Source organism: Oncorhynchus tshawytscha, linkage group LG21 (genome assembly GCF_018296145.1).
Source record: "Oncorhynchus tshawytscha isolate Ot180627B linkage group LG21, Otsh_v2.0, whole genome shotgun sequence".
Classification (NCBI taxonomy): domain Eukaryota; kingdom Metazoa; phylum Chordata; class Actinopteri; order Salmoniformes; family Salmonidae; genus Oncorhynchus; species Oncorhynchus tshawytscha.
Genome location: NC_056449.1, coordinates 28136689 through 28156434, shown reverse-complemented (window position 1 = coordinate 28156434; position 19746 = coordinate 28136689). Strand labels below are relative to the sequence as shown.

At 43.3% G+C, this 19746-nt stretch overlaps 1 protein-coding gene across 2 annotated transcripts in view; it reads left to right on the top strand.

Moving 5' to 3' along the window:
* macrod1 (mono-ADP ribosylhydrolase 1) overlaps nt 1-19746 on the top strand; it is a 153057-nt gene that overhangs the window by 2933 nt on the left and 130378 nt on the right. The window lies entirely within an intron of this gene.

Genomic DNA, 19746 nt, shown 5'->3' with positions numbered 1-19746 from the left:
GTTAATATGATACAATACACTGGTTGCTCAATGCCATTTGGGTGTAGTGTAATTTTCCACCTCCAGATGGCAGTAAAGGCAAGTGTATCATACCATATCAGTCTGAAGTTTCTTTGATCATAGCAAGACTTTAATTAGTACTGTGTTTGGCATTGAATTGGCATTACTGTGTACAGTCCAACATCAAAAGAGCTACTTGATGGTCAGGTTTTGCATAGAAAAGTATGTTTCTTCATTGGGTCATTTAGTGTTAACTGTCATAAAACAACATGGCCGCCTATGTGGTGCTGTGTGAATAACTCATCTCTCATTAACATCATGTTGGCTCCAACATCAGAGCCAGCAGCTGTATGTTTTACAAGGCTTTTTATAGAGTCCCACTCTCAATATGCAAAGTGCCACTGAATAACAAGAGAAACAGAGCTGTAAACAACTCCTAGAAGGGACAGGCAGAGCAAGGTGAGGGAACGAGAAGGGCTGACGGAGGATGCATCTGAAACCAAATGGCACCCTATTCCCTATGTAGTGCAGTTTATAAAGAATAGGGTAGGGTTTTGGACAAAGCTAGAGTACGATAGGAGTAACAGGGAGAGGGATCAAGGGGACCTCTCGTGAGTATCTCTGTCACTATGGCAACTGCTGTGGTGACATGGAGTTTGGTGGGGGGGCCTGCCCTACTACAATAATGATAGGTGAAGAACTGCACACACCCATTGCCACGCATTCGCATCACTTCACTCACGGCTGCTGATCGATCAGTAGGGAGGGCGAGCCGATAAGGGAGGACTGTTTATGTCGTTTGTGTCATTCTCAATAAAGATTGGATTTACAGTAACCCCCCCCCACCCACCCACCCCTTCACCATTTTACTGCTGCTGGCTCCTGCATTCTCCTATAAAACACTGCAAACATAAAAACCCACAAGCACTTAAGAGCTGTCTTAGAGATGGGGAGGAGGGTGGGTTGGAGGGTAGAACATCCTTCTCTTTACACCCCTCAATCACTCCATCCAGCCTCAGCAGAGAGAGAAAGCGATTGAGAGGAGAATGTATTGTGTCTGATGGGCTATTTGATTAAGATGGATTACGTAATGAAATGTGAATTGTCATTGGAGTGATGAGGTAAATGTGTGTGGGTGCGTGACTCTACACTCTTGTAAAGTTCTTCAAGTCAACAAGTTTTTAGTTGTGTTGTTGTATCTGCATTCGATTGCATTTATTTCAATTAAACCCACAGATCAATTTAGACTAGTTTCTAATGTAATAGCTTAACTACCTGCTGTCAGACAGCAAGGTATGGGCAGGGGCTAAATGTTCTGATTATATTCCCAGGTCCCCAGCCTCTTAGGGGGTGTTAGAGATAAGAGGCCCCTGGTTGCCGTGGGGAACCCTCACTGTCACCGTTGCAGCAGTAGCTCAGATACAAGATAAGCGGCAATCCTGTCGGTTCAGGTCAAGGCCCCACAGACAAACAGAGACGGGAGCAGAGCAGCTGTGTTTCAACCTCAACGCCTAAACCCACTAGTCTAGAGATAACACAGCCGCATTGACTGGCCGCACGCACGCACGCACACACGCACACACGCAGCGCTGACAGGTGGCTGGCCCCAATGGCCACAGGGAGTTAGTGATTTCCACTGCTTCCCTCTCAGTGACGGGTGGTAATCTACAGTACAGGCCCCACAGGTACACTACCTCCATACTGATCTACACTGTACTTAGGGCTACTGTTTTAACCACTGACTGCTGTCTCTACTGGCTGGCCTAAATCTCTGACTGTAGGTGTTCTGACTGGCTGGCCTAAATCTCTGACTGTAGGTGTTCTGACTGACTGCTGTCTCTACTGGCTGGCCTAAATCTCTGACTGTAGGTGTTATGACTGACTGCTGTCTCTACTGGCTGGCCTATATCGCTGACTAGGTGTTCTGACTGACTGCTGTCTCTACTGACTGGCCTAAATCTCTGACTGTAGGTGTTATGACTGACTGCTGTCTCTACTGGCTGGCCTAAATCTCTGACTGTAGGTGTTATGACTGACTGCTGTCTCTACTGGCTGGCCTAAATCTCTGACTAGGTGTTATGACTGACTGCTGTCTCTACTGGCTGGCCTATATCTCTGACTGTAGGTGTTATGACTGACTGCTGTCTCTACTGGCTGGCCTAAATCTCTGACTAGGTGTTATGACTGACTGCTGTCTCTACTGGCTGGCCTATATCTCTGACTGTAGGTGTTATGACTGACTGCTGTCTCAACTAGAACTCTGCTGTAGTTTCTGCAGTGACTTTAGGCTATTTCTGTCAGTTTTAGTTAGTGTATCTCTAACTGTGGATACTGTACTGTCGGCCAAGTATATCTGCACTGTAGTTAGGAAGTTTGTCTGTTGACCCACATGCTCACACACACACACACACATATGTATCACACACACACACACACACACACACACACACACACACACACACACACACACACACACACACACACACATATATTCCGGTCGGACCACCATCAGCAACCACTGCAATGCTGAAGCGCTCCAAAACGGACAGACATATTATCCCAGAATAATTTACAACGTTCTGATTTATATTTCATTTACATGTTTGACATTGACGAGTTAACAGGAGCCCCCAGAGTCAAGCCTTAATGACTGGTAAACAAAACGGTGGAGGAAAAAAAGTGAATGAGTTTGCAGATCGCCCATTCATAGCAATTATTTCTCTCCTCTGTAAAAGCCCCCCCCAATCAATCGCCACTTTAGCTCGAATGGATGAAGTGAGAGCCTCATTAGCCTGATTGGCCCAGTGCAATGTGGGAATTTCAGAGAGGAGTCGGCCTGCTCATCAGCACAGTGCTCCTCAAACTGCGTTCATCAAGGCTGTGTGCTTTGTCTGTTCAACTGAGCTGGGCCTATACCTTTAATTAGGCCAATAGAGTTCAATAAAGTTTTACCTTGATTAGGGCTTCTGTCATTAGAGCTAGGTTGACTGTACACACCGGTAGTGGTGACCAAGCATTCAACGTGGTGTAGTGTCACTGAAAACCAGGGTTGTAGTCACTAAACCTCGAGTCCGAGTCAACTACCCATTCCGCTGTGCTCGAGTCCGAGTCATGAGTCCCTATGGCTGAAGTTCGAGTCCATGGCCGAGTCACCAATGGTCGAGTCACGAGTCATGTCAGGAGTCCCTCAATTTATACTAGGCGTTATTATGCAATTGTTTTTAGTCGCCACCAGATGGCAATATATGAGGGGTCCAGCTGTGACACCTCTCAGTGTAGTGCATCCCTCAGGAAAAGTGGACGTTTTGAAAGGAACCATATAAGGAGAAGTGGGGGTTTCGAAAGGTGCCACTCAAGACTTCGTTTGAGTTATCGGATGTTAGTCATGCTCTGCAGAGATGACAAAGTGTGAGTTGTTTTTCCTAAATGTAAATGCTAGTTAACGTTAATTTTACAATGTATTATTTGTTATTGAATATTTGAAATAATAATTGAAATAACAAGTCATGGCGGTTCTAGTAGTTATGTAATTCCAGCGCTTCTAGTGTTGACTCCTTTCGAAACGCCTACTTCTCCTTTATATGGTTCCTTCTGAAACGCCCATTCCTTTCCACACCCCCACTTTTCCTGAGAGATGACATATCAGTAGGTGAGAACATAGAGACTCAGAGATGATGTCGCAGCTGGACCCTACTGCACTATATCGCCACTCGCTCATGAAAAACCCTAACGAATCCCTTTCACTACCTCACAAGTTCTACTCAATACCTGTCTTACTTATTTACTACATAAATGAATGGTAAGTCAGGCTCTCAGCTACTTTTTATGTAATCACCCACTGATATATGTGTAGGTTTTATTGTCAGAACCTGGCTGTGGGATACAAGGGGAAAGTGGGAAGGCAGAGCTACAAGACAAAGACAGATTGGAACAACATGATGCTTGAAATACAGTACATCCACAGATTCACCTCCAATTGACTCAAATGATGTCAATTAACCTATCAGAAGCTTCTAAAGCCATCACATCATTTTCTGGAATTGTCCAATCTGTTTAAAGGCACAGTCGACTTAGTGTATGTAAACTTCTGACCCAATGGAATTGTGATATAATGAATTATAAGTTAAATAATCTGTCTGTAAACAATTGTTGGAAAAATGACTTGTGTCATGCATAAAGTAGATGTCCTAACCGACTTGCCAAAACTATAGTTTGTTAACAAGAAATTTATGGAGTGGTTGAAAAACAAGTTTTAATGACTCCAACCCAAGTGTATGTAAATTTCCGACTTCAACTGTACATACATACATACATACATACAGTGGCAGGAAAAAGTATGTGAACCCTTTGGAATTACCTAGATTTCTGCATAAATTAGTCATACAATTTAATCTTTGTCACAACAATAGACAAACACAGTGTGCTTAAACTGATAATAATTGTATTTTTCTTGTCTATATTGAATACATCATTTAAACATTCACAGTGTAGGTTGGAAAAAGTACATTATGTGAACCCCTAGGATAATGATGACTTGGAGTCAGCTAACCTGGAGTCCAATCAATGAGATGAGATTGGAGATGTTGGTTAGAGCTGCCCTGCCCTATTAAAAACACTCACAAAATGGGAGTTTGCTATTCACAAGAAGCATTGCCTGTTGTGAACCATGCCTCGAACAAAAGAGATCTCAGAAGACCTAAGATTAAGAATTGTTGACTTGCATAAAGCTGGAAAGGGTTTCAAAAGTATCTCCAGAAGTCTTGATGTTCATCAGTCCATAGTAAGACAAGTTGTCTATAAATGGAGAACGTTCAGCACTGTTGCGACTCTCCCTAGGTGTGGCTGTCCTGCAAAGAGGACTGCAGGAGCACAGTGCAGAATGCTCAATGAGGTTAAGAAGAATCCTAGAGTGTCAGCTAAAGACTTACAGAAATCTTTGGAACATGCTAACATCTCTGTTGACGAGTCTGCGATACATAAAACACTAAACAAGAATGGTGTTCATGGGAGGACACCACTGAAGTAGCCACTGCTGTCCAAAAAAAACATTGCTACACGTCTGAAGTCTACGAAAGTGCACCTGGATGTTCCACAGCGCCACTGGCAAAATATTTTGTGGGCAGAGGAAACTCCAGTTGAGTTGTTTGGAAGGAACACACAACATTATGTGTGGAGAATAAAAAGGACCAGCACACCAACATCAAGACCTCATCCCAACTGTAAAGTATGGTGGAGGGAGCATCATGGTTTGGGACTGCTTTGCTGCCTCAAGGCCTGGACAACTTGCTATCATCGACGGAAAAATGAATTCCCAATTTTATCAAGACATTTTTCAGGATAATGTAAGGCTATCTGTCCGCCAACAGAAGTTAGGTGATGCATCAGTACAACAACCCAAAACACAGAAGTAAAACAACAACAGAATGGCTTCAACAGAAGATAATACGCCTTCTGGAGTGGCCCAATCCGATTTTAAAATGCTGTGGAGTGACCTCGAGCGGTTCACACCAGACATCCTATGAATATTGCTGAACTGAAAAAGTTTGTAAAGAGGAATGGTCCAAAATTCCTCCTGACCGTTGTGCAGGTCTGATCCGCAACTACAGAACACGTTTGGTTGGTGTTATTGCTGCCAAAGGAGGGTCAACCAGTTATTAAATCCAAGGGTTCACATACTTTTCCCACCCTGCACTGTGAATGTTTACAAAGTGTGTTCAATAAAGACAAAAAACGTATAGTTGTTTGAGTGTTATTAGTTTAAGCAGACTGTATTTGTCTATTGTTATGACTTAGATGAAGATCAGATCAAAGTTTGACACATTTCTGCAGAAATCCAGGTAATTCCAAAGGGTTCACATACTGTTTCTTGCCACTGTGTGTGTATATATACACAGCTCTGGACAAAAATTAGGAGACCACTGCAGAATGATCAGTTTCTCTGCTTTTACTATTTATATGTATGTGTTTTGGTAAAATGAACATTTTTGTTTTATTCTATAAACTACTGACAACATTTCTCCCAAATTCCAAAGAAAAAAATATTGTCATTTAGAGCATTTATTTGCAGAAAATGACAGCTGGTCAAAATAACAAAGCAGTGTTGTCAGACCTCAAATACTGCAAAGAAAATAAGTTCATATTCATTTTTAAACAACACAATACTAATGTAATAACTTAGGAATAGTTCAGAAATCAATATTTGGTGGAATAACCCTGAATATCCATCACAGCTTTCATGTGTCTTGGCATGCTCTCCACCAGTCTTTCACATTGATGTTGATTGACTTTATGCAACTCCTGGTGCAAAAATTCAAGCAGCTCAGCTTTTAATTATTTTTTTTACCCCCTTTTCTCCCCAATTTCGTGGTATCCAATTGTTACTAGTTACTATCTTGTCTCATCGCTGCAACTCCCGTACGGGCTCGGGAGAGACGAAGGTCGAAAGCCATGCGTCCTCTGAAACACAATCCAACCAAGCCGCACTGCTTCTTAACACAGTGCACATCCAACCCGGAAGCCAGCCGCACCAATGTGTCAGAGGAAACACTGTGCACCTGGCGACCTGGTTAGCATGCACTGCGCCCGGCCCGCCACAGGAGTCGCTAGTGCGGGATGAGACAAGGATATCCCTACCGGCCTAACCCGGACGACGCTAGGCCAATTGTGCGTCGCCCCATATACCTCCCGGCTGCGACAGAGCCTGGGCTCGAACCCAGAGTGGCACAGCTAGTGGTGGCACAGCTAGCACTGCGATGCATTGCACTAGACCACTGCGCCACCCGGGAGTCCCCAGCTCTGCTTTTTTTGATGGCTTCCATCCGTCTTCCTCTTGATCCCATTCCAGAGGTTTTCAATGGGGTTCAGGTCTGGAGATTGGGCTGGCCGTGACAGGGTCTTGATCTGGTGGTCCTCCATCCACACTATGATTGACCTGGTTGTGTGGCATGGAGGATTGTCCTGCTGGAAAAACCAATCCTCAACCAAATTTCGCAGTGGGTGCGAGACACTCTGGCTTGTAGGCCTCTCCGCACCCACTGTGTAATTGTGTGAGAACCGAGTGATGGCCTCTATTAAAAAGAGGAGGATCCCAACAGCTTTCTGAAGGCTAGGCCTACTATATTTCTCAACACTCCTCATATTAAGCACATTGCTTTGCTTTACAACAGGAGTACAGCCTACCTGGCTGACATGAAAATAAACCACGGGAAAAGCATCCTCCATTCGCTATTTAAGAGATTACATGTATTTTTTTCCCCTGCCCCCTTCTGAGACAGGTGCAGGATAATGGTTCTTTCAAAATCCAACTAATTTCACCCATATTATTTAGTATATGTAAAGACAATATTAAATCAAGACTAGTCTGATGGGTGACAATATTAGCCTACCACTTGTGAGTGATGTATTATCACTTGTGAATGAGGCAAGAAACAGAGCATGCCTTTCTCTTGCGACTTTTTCAAATCGTAGTCACACACCTCATATAGCCTAGCACATAGGCCTATATGTTTGTATCACAACTAAAGTGGCCAAATAACTTCTTAAAATGAAGCACATGAATCCGCTTATCAACCAATGTAGCCTAACTGGCACACATAAGCGGCGCCTTAGTTTCAAGTTTGGGGAAGATGCATTCACCATTAAAATGCACCTTTATATTAAAGTATTACATGCACAATCACATTAGCGGCCACTTTTGAAAACGTTTCCCGCTATTTGCATTTTGGAACATTCGCACTTATAACCTGCTGCCGTATGTGCGTTGCTGTGCTTTATAATGTGAAGAAATAGCCTAATAATTGATCAACATTTTAAGCTAAACGTTCTGATCTGTTGCATCAGCCTCATTGCTTTTAAAAGTTTTTTTGATGTGAGTGGTTGTAATAATTTGGGATCTATCGCATCCCACAACTGTCCCAGAGTATGTTTGGAATATGCATTTCTTGCACAGAGGGACAAGTTGACCAATAGAATAGGTCAACTTTTGTACTGTGGGGGATAGTAGATTGACATAAGCTAGTGATTTTGCTGGTCGTTAGGCCTACTCATCTTGTTGGCTGACACAAAGTAAATGAGGACAGTTCTTCTAACATCTTCAATATGCGTCTCGGAATTGGATAAGAGGAACTAGCACAGTTGCGTCCCCGATGTGTTAGTCTTCACTTGTAGCTTACTTCTTAGCTACAAGTGAAGAGATGCTGAGATGCCTGTGAGAAGGAACCGATCACGTGATGGGTGTTGGGAGAGAGCCATGTGAGTGAGAGGTGCTTCGGAGCACGGCAACTGGGAGAAGGGAATTATAATTATTATATTCAGCCCAAGGGCACAACGGCCACTTTATCCGCAAAAGGCATGGATTTTTTTTTTAGGGAGCATTACGGCCACACAAGGGGTATGCCGCCAGGAATTTTGAGACCTGGTGAGAATATTATCAAGTACTTGGTGAATGAGAAACTGATGAAGTGTGTGCAGCCTGTGCAAGAAACAAAGCAGAGCTCATGCATTATTTCATGCAACTTTTTTCAAATCATCATTAGTTGCATCATGCAGCCTTAGAATGTATTACAAATCAAAACATACAGCCCCATGTTTTGTATCACAACTAGAGTTACAGAAATAGTTTTAAATGAAGCATATCGGAGGACCTGTTTCTTTGTTAACCCCTCAACACAGAACAGCTGCATGTGCACATTCCCTCAGAAATCATTTGTAGAAAATATCCTTTCTATTTTATTCAGCTTTGTTCTATTGTATTCTTCATACTATAAAATAATGACACGGAATTCTAAGCAAATCTTGTCTGCTAAAGGAACTAGTGTAGCCCACAGCCATATGCCATAGCCACATCAGGACCTAACATAAGGACAACAGTATGTTATTCTGTTCTTCTGAAATAGACTACATTTTCTTCATATCGTGTTTCTTTAGACCGGTCTAAAATAAATAATGGATTCATTGTTATGGTGTAGGCTATATTACATGGATTTATTAGACTTTTAAAATGTAGATGTTCCAAAGGTCTGCATCAGTGGCTTGTAGGCTACAGTATGCCTGGAAGCATGGAGATGCTAAATGTGTTTGTTAATTAACAGTCAATTGCCATGAGACCTGCAGTTATTTGCTTGACAATCACAGGCTGACAAAATGTCCTGACCGCCACAGCACTAGGTCCATTATCTTTTCAACCTACTTTATATCTGGTTATAGTCGTTCAAGTTTACACTGAAAATGTTTTACCATCCCCCCAAAATAATTGTGATGTTCTATTTTAATTACATGTTTTACTGTTTGGACAAAAATCGCTGAAGTTGGAGAGTTTTATATCTCCCTCACTAACTTCAAACATCAGCTATCTGAGCAGCTAACCAATCGCTGCAGCTGTACAGAGCCCATCCAATCTACCTACCTCATTCCCATATTGTTTTATTTACTTTTTCCTCTTTTGCACACCAGTATTTCTACTTGCACATCGTCATCTGCACATCTATCACTCCAGTGTTAATTTGCTAAATTGTAATTACCTCGCTACTATGGCCTATTTATTGCCTTACCTCCTGACTCCATTTGCACACACTGTATATAGACTGTTCTATTGTGTTATTGACCATGTTTGTTTATTCCATGTGTAACTCTGTGTTGTTTGTCTCGCACTGCTTTGCTTTATCTTGGCCAGGTCGCAGTTGTAAATGAGAACTTGTTCTCAACTGGTCTACCTGCTTAAAGAAAGGTAAAATAAAATTTTGAAAAAATAGGCTGAGAGATGCTGGACTGAGGGCTTGTAGGCCTGTTGTAAGGCAGGTCCTCACCAGACATCACCGGCAACAACGTTGCCTATGGGCACAAACCCACCGTCGCTGGACCAGACAGGACTGGCAAAAAGTGCTCTTCACTGACGTGTCGCGGTTTTGTCTCACCAGGTGTGATGGTCGGATTCGCGTTTATCGTCGAAGGAATGAGCGTTACACCGAGGCCTGTACTCTGGAGCGGGATCAATTTGGAGGTGTAGGGTCCGTCATGTTCTGGGGCGGTGTGTCACAGCATCATCGGACTGAGCTTGTTGTCATTGCAGGCAATCTCAACGCTGTGCGTTACAGGGAAGACATCCTCCTCCCTCATGTGGTACCCTTCCTGCAGGCTCATCCTGACATGACCCTCCAGCATGACAATGCCACCAGCCATACTGTTCGTCCTGTGCCTGATTTCCTGTAGGACAGGAATGTCAGTGTTCTACCATGGCCAGTGAAGAGCCCCGATCTCAATCTTACTGAGCACGTCTGGGACCTGTTGGATCAGAGGGTGAGGGGTTGGGCCATTTCCCCCAGAAATGTCTTGGTGGAAGAGTGGGGTAACATCTCACAGCAAGAACTGGCAAATCTGGTGCAGTCCATGAGGTGGAGATGCACTGCAGTACTTAATGCAGCTGGTGGCCATACCAGATACTGACTGTTACTTTTGATTTTGCCCCCCTTTGTTCAGGGACACATTATTCCATTTCTGTTAGTCACATGTCTGTGGAACTTGTTCAGTTTATGTCTTAGTTGTTGAATCTTATGTCAATACAAATATTTACACAAGTTAAGTTTGCTGAAAGTAAACACAGTTTATTGTTGACAGTGAGAGGACATTTCTCTTTGCTGAGTGTTTTTATATATACACTTCTATGCGGAAAAAACACTGCATTAAACTCAGTACTAGTATTGTTTTTCAATTTCGTTAAGCAGTTTGTGTTTCTTAACCAGGCAAAGCTAAATAGTAGGCTGGTGACTAATATTTAAGGGGAAGCAAGAGGTTTGCTTGCATGATGTGTAGCTTATGATCAGATGCGGAGCCTGCCTGCCTCTCTGCCCACAATCATTGCATGCTCCCCCGCAGCTCACCAGCTGATGTAGGCTGCGTGTGCTGGGTGTGGTGCATCCTTCCCACTGCTAGAGAACAGAACCCTTGCTTCTCTGCCCACCCAGTGCTGCTAATAGTCTGCTTATCAAATTAGCCTATCCAGTCCAAGTGCAAATACAAGTCACAGAAGGGCGAGTCCGAGTTACCAAAGGTCGAGAAGGCCAGTCTGAGTTACTAATGGTCGAATCCAAGTTGAGTCACAAGTCATGAAAATCGAGACTCGAGTACAACAAAACCATAACCAATGTTGCCACAACCGACATGGGTAATATTGGGATTGATGCTCTCACCCCCATTTAACCCCCTCGGCATGCTTGACTTGTCTTGCACATTCTAAGTGCTAGCAAACCCTCTTCAGAGATGAGGATGAAACTCCCATGGGAAATTCTAGAGGAACCCATTCTACAAGGTTGTATTGTTCTGTGCTCATACTTTTCCTTTTCTATTCCTGCCGTTAAGTAGGGTCGTTAAGTAGGGTCGTTAAGTAGGGTCATTGAATCTGTAAGAGGCGGAAATGAGTCGGTGTTTATTCTGTAGGTCGGAGAGAGGCTGTGTTGCCCGAGAGCTCTCCTGATGCTGGAGCAGTGTGCATTCTCTCTCCTGCTACTCTACTAGGAACGTAATTAATTTGTATCAATTGAATGTCATTGCCAAAGGTTGTCAGTTTTGTACTGTACTACGATTAGTGCTACTCAGTGAGAGGTAGTTAAATGGACAGGAAGAGCACAATCACATGGGCTAGCTAGCTCACTGAAAGGTTTCAGAGATTAGATGGCTGGTGCACACACACACACACACACACATGCCCTTACCATCGGGGAGATGGTATGACGTCTGATACCAACAGACAGTTTCTATCTACAAGCCATCAGAATGCTGAACACTGGCGCACGTTGTCTCGCTCTCCTCCCTACTGCAGCGAAAGGGCACCACAGCACAGCAAGTGTTTATAGCGCTGTCTTTTGCTGAAGCATAATTTCAGCCATTTAGTTTCTTACTTGTTTCTGACTGAAAGGTTCTGTTACTGAAATCCCTCAACCCTTACTCTCTTTACATGAAACATGTATGCATCGCATGTGACCAATATCTCCTGGTTATGACAAACTCAGAACACAGTAACATGCATGTGACCAATATCTCCTGGTTATGACAAACTCAGAACACAGTAACATGCATGTGACCAATATCTCCTGGTTATGACAAACTCAGAACACAGTAACATGCATGTGACCAATATCTCCTGGTTATGACAAACTCAGAACACAGTAACATGCATGTGACCAATATCTCCTGGTTATGACAAACTCAGAACACAGTAACATGCATGTGACCAATATCTCCTGGTTATGACAAACTCAGAACACAGTAACATGCATGTGACCAATATCTCCTGGTTATGACAAACTCAGAACACAGTAACATGCATGTGACCAATATCTCCTGGTTATGACAAACTCAGAACACAGTAACATGCATGTGACCAATATCTCCTGGTTATGACAAACTCAGAACACAGTAACATGCATGTGACCAATATCTCCTGGTTATGACAAACTCAGAACACAGTAACATGCATGTGACCAATATCTCCTGGTTATGACAAACTCAGAACACAGTAACATGCATGTGACCAATATCTCCTGGTTATGACAAACTCAGAACACAGTAACATGCATGTGACCAATATCTCCTGGTTATGACAAACTCAGAACACAGTAACATGCATGTGACCAATATCTCCTGGTTATGACAAACTCAGAACACAGTAACATGCATGTGACCAATATCTCCTGGTTATGACAAACTCAGAACACAGTAACATGCATGTGACCAATATCTCCTGGTTATGACAAACTCAGAACACAGTAACATGCATGTGACCAATATCTCCTGGTTATGACAAACTCAGAACACAGTAACATGCATGTGACCAATATCTCCTGGTTATGACAAACTCAGAACACAGTAACATGCATGTGACCAATATCTCCTGGTTATGACAAACTCAGAACACAGTAACATGCATGTGACCAATATCTCCTGGTTATGACAAATTCAGAACACAGTAACACGTGTCAGCTCGATAGTGTTTGTACAAGCTACTAATGATAACATTACTTATTATAATATTGATGATTAATAATAATAGTAATAATAACAATAAGGAGATCAAGAAAAAGGAGGGTATAGGAGTGAGAGCTGTGTGTATATTATGTGTGACAAACAGGTGCTGTTAGATTACAGTATCATTGTTCTGCCTGTTTGAAACAGTGTAAACAAATCTAATTATAAGTAATACCAGTCTGTTCTAATGAAAAACAAATTGTAAAGCCTTTAAAAACAGCCAAATCTGCTGCTGCATGAGGCTTGGTGCTCACAGAATCAGTCATTTATTAAACAAACACTCAAACAGGAAACAGAAGCAGGATCTGTCTTATTTCTGGAGATGTCTGTATGTATATGGAGGATTTATGAAGACGGGCACGTTTGACATTTAGGCTATTGATTATAGACCTAATTAAGTTTGTTTCCTCAATTTTCTTAGATAATTAGGCTAAGGCAGGGAATGTATCCTCGTCTCTGCTGTGGCCTCCGCCACATTGTTCTCAATCCCAATATGCTGGTTAACTTTGCTATTATGCACATACAGTGGGGAGAACAAGTATTTGATACACTGCCGATTTTGCAGGTTTTCCTGCTTACAAGCAAGTAGAGGTCTGTCATTTTTATCATGGGTACACTTCAACTGTGAGAGACGGAATCTGAAACAAAATTGCAGAAAATCACATTGTATGATTTTTAAGTCATTAATTTGCATTTTATTGCATGACATAAGTATTTGATCACCAACCAACCAGTAAGAATTCCGGCTCTCACAGACCTGTTAGTTTTTCTTTAAGAAATCCTCCTGTTCTCCACTCATTACCTGTATTAACTGCACCTGTTTGAACTCGTTACCTGTATAAAACACACCTGTCCACACACTCAATCAAACAGACTCCAACCTCTCCACAATGGCCAAGACCAGAGAGCTGTGTAAGGACATCAAGGATAAAATTGTAGACCTGAACAAGGCTGGGATGGGCTACAGGACAATAGGCAAGCAGCTTGGTGAGAAGTCAACAACTGTTGGCGCAATTATTAGAAATTGGAAGAAGTTCAAGATGACGGTCAATCACCCTCGGTCTTTGGCTCCATGCAAGATCTCACCTCGTGGGGCATCAATGATCATGAGGAAGGATCTGGAGAAGGTCTGTATGGAGGAGTGGGCCAAAATCCCTGCTGCGGTGTGTGCTAACCTGGTCAAGAACTACAGGAAGCGTATGATCTCTATAATCGCAAACAAAGGTTTCTGTACAAATATTAAGTTCTGCTTTTCTGATGTATCAAATACTTATGTCATGCAATAAAATGCAAATTAATGACTTAAAAATCATACAATGTGATTTTCTGGGTTTTTTGTTTTAGATTCCGTCTCTCACAGTTGAAGTGTACCTATGATAAACATTACAGACCTCTACATGCTTTGTAAGTAGGAAACACTGCCGATTTAGCAGGTTATCAAATACTTGTTCTCCCCACTGTAGCAACATAGGGAAAGGTACCAGTTCTACGGGGCGCACTGAAGATGGTTTCAGAACGGTGGACAGCGACCGTATCCAATGATGGACAAAGCACATTTGTTATAAAATAATATTCGATTTATTATTGTTGCACCATTATTTTAACATAATATAACCATATACAATGTCAGTATCACATGTCTTAGAGTGATGGACTATCCACTCCCATGGCCTCCACAATGGATTAGTCCACTCAGACCGGTGCCAATCACACAGGTGTCTTGTGCACCATATATGACCAAACAATCGACCAGTCGACTAAATCGGGTCAGCCCTATGCTATTCTACTGCGCCATTTACTTTATATTCCTATTATCTTTGATTTCATATTGTTGTTGCATTGTCATAATGTTGAGCGATTTAGTGCTTTTTGAGGTTTTGACTAAAAAATTAAATTAGCCCGGTTTTCGATTTTGGTTTCGATACTTTTTTTAAACATTAAATGCACTGTGTTATATGGGTTGAGTGCTGTAACAGCACAGAATAAAAGTATTAATAAAAGTCCCATGATGGTAGTGATGGTACATTACTGCTTATCATTTATTAACCATCATGTACTCACATTACTTGACTTGTTGTTGTGTATATTACATTTGTTTTATTTGATGACTTTATTAATTTATTCCAAGTCATCTCCTCTCTATGCTGTCCGACAAAATCACTATTTTAGTAATTCTTCAAAGTAAATAAAGCATGCTTTTATGACTGCTGAGTACCAATTATTAATCACTTAGATCATGTATTTTCAGGTAGAGATACCTTGCGACACAACTGCTCTCAATCCCAGGTCTTCAGTCTCTTCTCTCCCTCTCTGGTCTGCAGCACACAGCCCGGATAATTAGGTGCGCAATGGATTATGGTCATTGTAGTTAATTACCACGTTTAACTAAACTATGTAGAATATTGGCCTGTTGGAAACTACAAATCCCTACCACACAGTTCAGGCTTGATTTGATTTATTTCTAGAGAAACTGAGCATTGAGGTCACAGAAAAGCAACTAACGAAATGTAATTCAAATAATTAAACCAAGGTAGGTGAATTAGTTTAAAAATAACAGACATTTTGGTTAGTCACTCAGCACTACATTGTCGAGAAGGAAACTGCAAGTAAGCATTTTGTTGGACGGTGTATACTATGTGTATCCCGTATGACTAATAAAACGTATAAACATATAGTACACACATACACACACCCGCCCTGTACTGTGTTACACAAACTGTTTGTCTGAGATAGACACTTATGCCCTCCCTGGCTTGTTATATTGATTTGTGCTTACAGCATTAGTACTCACTTAGAATGGGAGGCATGTCCTCACGTTAACATACAGACAGACTATGTAGACTAGATGCACACACACACACACACACGTCTCCAGACCATATAGACTAGATACGCACGCACGATCAAGAGCATGCTGATACAAACACACACAAATCGATTGGTAGTCGCTTCCTAAGGCTACTAGTCTAGTCAGTAATAACACATCCACTATGTATTCAGAGAGTATATTTAATGAACATCACTCTGCCACATTATGTATACTGAACAAAAATATAAACGCAACATATAAAGTGTTGGTCCCATGTTTCATGAGCTGAAATAAAAGATCCCCATTTTTAAAAGATCCCCAAGATTTCCATAAGCACAAAAAGCTTATTTCTCTCAAGTGTTTGTTTACTTCGCTGTTGGTGAGTGTTTCTCAAAATAATCCAGCCACCTGGCAGGTGTGGTGAGCCGATCCAAGGGGGAACCGGGCGAGGCGAGCCGGGCGAGGCGAGGGGGAGCGAGGCGGGGGAGCCGGGGCGGGGCGAGGGGGAGCCGGGCGGGGCGAGCTGGGCCGGGCGAGCTGGGCGGGCGAGGGGGGAGCCGAGCTGGGCCGGGCGAGCCGAGGGGCCGAGCTGGGCCGGGCGAGCCGGGGGGAGCCGAGCTGGGCCGAGGGGCGAGCCGAGCTGGGCCGGGGGAGCCGGCCGGGCGAGCCGGGGGGCCGAGCTGGGCCGGGCGAGGGGAGGGGGAGCCGGGCCGGCCGAGCCGAGGGGGAGCCGGGCCGGCCGAGCCGAGGGGGAGCCGAGCCGAGCCGGGCCGGGCGAGCCGAGGGGGCGGGAGCCGAGGGGGAGCCGGGCCGGGCGGGAGCCGAGGGGGAGCCGAGGGGGAGCCGAGCCGGGCGGGAGCCGAGGGGGAGCCGAAGGCGAGCCTGTACCGAGGGGGAGCCTGTACCGGGCGGGAGCCGAGCCGCGGGAGCCGGCCGAGCCGAGGGGGCGGGGCTGGGCAAGCCCGGGGGTGGGGGGCAGAGCCGAGCGGGAGCCCGGGCGAGAGCCGGGCGCTGGGGAGCCAGGAGAAAAAACTCTGATGCTTCCAATATGTGATGTCAGCATTCTGTGAGGACTGACGATGGGAGACGAGAAGCAAGTACAGGGAGTGAATATTTTAATAAATAACCGACATGAAACAAAATCTACCAAAGATCTTGCCAGAGAATTGAATGTTAATTTCTCTACCATAAGCCGCCTCCAACGTCGTTTTAGAGAATTTGGCAGTACATCCGACCGGCCTCACAACCGCGGACCATTTGTAGTCACTTCAGCCCAGGAACTCCACATCCAACTTCTTTACCTGTTGGATCGTCGGAGACCAGCCACCCGGACAGCTGATGAAACTGAGGAGTATTTCTGTCTGAAATAAAGCCCTTTTGTAGGGAAAAACTCATTCTGATTGGCTGGGCCTGGCTCCCCAGGGTTGGACCTGGCTCCCAAGTGGGTGGGCCTATGCGGGTGGGCCTAAACCCCTGCCCAGTCATGTGAAATCCGTAGATTAAGGCCTAATTTATCTATTTCAATTGACTGATTTCCTTATATGAACTGTAACTCAGTAAAATCGTCAATTGTTGCGTTTATATTTTTGTTCGGTATATTTAAGTTGACTTGATTCTTCCTAATATTATGCCAGTATATTTGTACAGTATAATTTAACACAACCCACCACCACCTCTCAATAAAACACATATGAAAACATTTGAAGTTTAACCAATATTTTTTTTTTATTCGCATAGAAAATCAAAGAAACCAAACAAACAGTTCTCACTGTTTAGATTTATACATAAGACATTGTGAAAAGCTGAGCGTATTGAAAGGAAAGGTTTCTAAGACCTAAAGAAGGCTCTAGATCTTTTCTCTTCCCCCAGAATGCTTTTCCCACTGGAGTTTTGGATTGGAAAAAGACACAAGGCTAATTAAGTTTAGCATGGTATATTTAAGCAATAAGGTACGAGGGGGTGTGGTATATGGCCAATATACCACGGCTAAGGGCTGTTCATATGTACGACGCAACGCGGAGCGCCTGGAAAAACTCCTGTGGTATATTGGCCATATACCACAAACCCCCCCGGTGCCTTATTGCTATTATAAACTGGTTACAAATGTAATTAGAACAGGAAAAATACATGTTTTGTCATACCCGTGGCCAATCAGCACTTAGAGCTCGAACCACCCAGTTTATAATAAAAACTATAGTCTATACATAACTCACTCAAACAATCTCTTTTCTTTCTCTCCCTCCTTTTCCCATCACTCTCTTTACTCTTCTCTCCATTGTGATTCAGTTGTGATTGAGAGGCCAGAACATTGTTATAATATACGTAGAGTGACAGAAATACACTTCAGAGTGTGTGATTAGAGTGCATAGATGCACAGTGCTGCAGTTTGGTTCATCCATGATTTCTACGGAACTCTCCCCCCCCCACCTGTGACCTGACTGTCTCGCTGGATCTGAATGACTGACTATGATGCACACAGAGCTACTAAGTAGATACTAAGTAGATACTAAGTAGCTGTAATGGTACAGCTATTACAGCTTGCTGTGTTCAGATGTTTGCGTGCTGAATGGGTACGTCACTGTAAACACATGTTTTTCTCCCTTCATCTTTCCTGATAGCAACCAATAGAAAATGCCTTTTACTTTGGGTTGATTTACTTAATTTGATTGCAGACATTTCTGTATGATTGTCCAGTTAACATGCCTTTGCCATTCATATTATGATGACATGCAATAAGCAAAAGGATATCTCCTTTAATATTGGTGTTCTGTATGTTAAGGGAAATGCCAATATGTTGAATTATTGTAATAACAATTGTAATTGTAATAACAATTTTATCTCTTTAAAGATGGGCTCGTTTGATGAATACACTCTTTTCACTGTCTGCCCCTTCCTGTACTAAAATATCAGTAATAGGTCAAGTAGAAATGAACTGGTCCTGTTAAGAAGTAGCAGGTTTTGGATGAGGTCCTAGCTATATTCCTACCCTTTACACTGTTTCCCTCTGCCATTAGTTCTCCCTTTGCTCTCCCTCTTCACTCTCCCTCCTCTTTTGTCTATCTCGCTCCCTACTTTTTCTCCCTCTCTCTTTATCTCTCTCGAAGGATCAGAGCCTATATTCTTCCTTTTCACCCTTTCCCTCTTTTATTATCCCCCCTTCCTCAATTATTCTGTCTCTCTTTTTAACCTCCCTATGCTTACTCCTATCTCTCCCTCTCACTAGAGTCCCCGGGCGGACATCGCTGCAGTAGGAGCCCCTGTCCCTCAGAGCTGCTATCAGCTCTTCTCAGCTAGAACAAAGTTATCTCGCTCTCATTCTCTCTCTCTCTCTCTCTCTCTCTGCAGCACATAAATATAAACAGAGAAATAAAATATAAAAACAGGAGGGGAAAGAGAAAAGTAGAGGTCTAAGTTAGGAACATATATATTTTCTGTCAGTCAGTGATGAGTTGTTGTGACTAGTACCATCAAACCCTTACCCGTGTGTCTACTCAGCAAATACAGAAGTAGGTAGTTGTATACACTACATGACCAAAAGTATGTGGACACCTTCTCGTCAAACATCTCATTCCATAATCACAGGCATTAATATGGAGTTGGTCCCCCCTTTGCTGCTATAACAGCCTCCACTCTTCTGGGAAGGATTTCCACAAAATGTTGGAACATTGCTGCGGGGGCTTGCTTCTATTCAGCCATGAGCATTAGTGAGGTCAGGCACGGATGTTAGGCGATTAGGCCTGGCTCGCAGTCAGCATTCCAATTCATCCCAAAGGTGTTCGATGGGGTTGAGGTCAGGGCTCTGTGCAGGCCAGTTATGCTGTAGCGTAAAGATTTCCCTTCACTGGAACTAAGGGACCATGAAAAACAGCCCCAGACCATCATTCCTCCTCCACCAAACTTTACAGTTGGCACTATGCATT